Raw genomic sequence first — 775 nt, forward strand, 5'->3', positions numbered from 1 at the left:
TGATGCTTCATAAAAAAATCTTGATAACTACAAGATTTGCACTTGATTTATATATGCATCAAAAGAATCATTGCAGATCCTCAAATTGTAAACACGTAAAAAAAAGCAAATTTTTAAGAACATATATATGTTGTGCTTTTTTTTTAATTGTTGTGTTATTATCGCAAGTGAGATTGTTGCAATTCAGTTGCACACGTTTGATGCAATTAACGAGCTTTCAATATAAGTATTGGGCGAATGTGAATCAGGCAAAGATCCTCAAAATTCGAACACCGCGAATGTGTGCGAGTACATAATCAGAGAGATGAAGCACAACATTCATATATTGTAAATGTCCATTTGACATACAGTGTGCATAATACTGTGTATTGCCAAAGATACATTTGCGCGTAAGATGTAACACTATGCGTACCTTCAAACCAGTAAATGCAATAAATGGCATAATTTGGATATAAATCATTTATTGTTATTTACTTACTTTATAAATACTTTATTAAGTGATGCCCATATGCCGTCTAGAAATAGAATATGACATATTTAAATTTGATTCCACTGGAACTTCAATTGATGAGATCCTCTAAATCACCTTCAACGCAAGACAGTTGTTTAGTTGTATTTAAATACATCACGTGTTTTGTTTTATACATTTTATATGAATGACTATATTTTAAGCAGAAGCATGTTAATTGATACTTATGTTACTTGCTTTACCTGACCCTTACTAATATACGTACCCGACAACCGCCAGACGGCTCTATTGCAGATAAGTGTTAGC

This window comes from Dreissena polymorpha, chromosome 6 (assembly GCF_020536995.1).
Source record: "Dreissena polymorpha isolate Duluth1 chromosome 6, UMN_Dpol_1.0, whole genome shotgun sequence".
Taxonomy (NCBI): Eukaryota; Metazoa; Mollusca; class Bivalvia; order Myida; family Dreissenidae; genus Dreissena; species Dreissena polymorpha.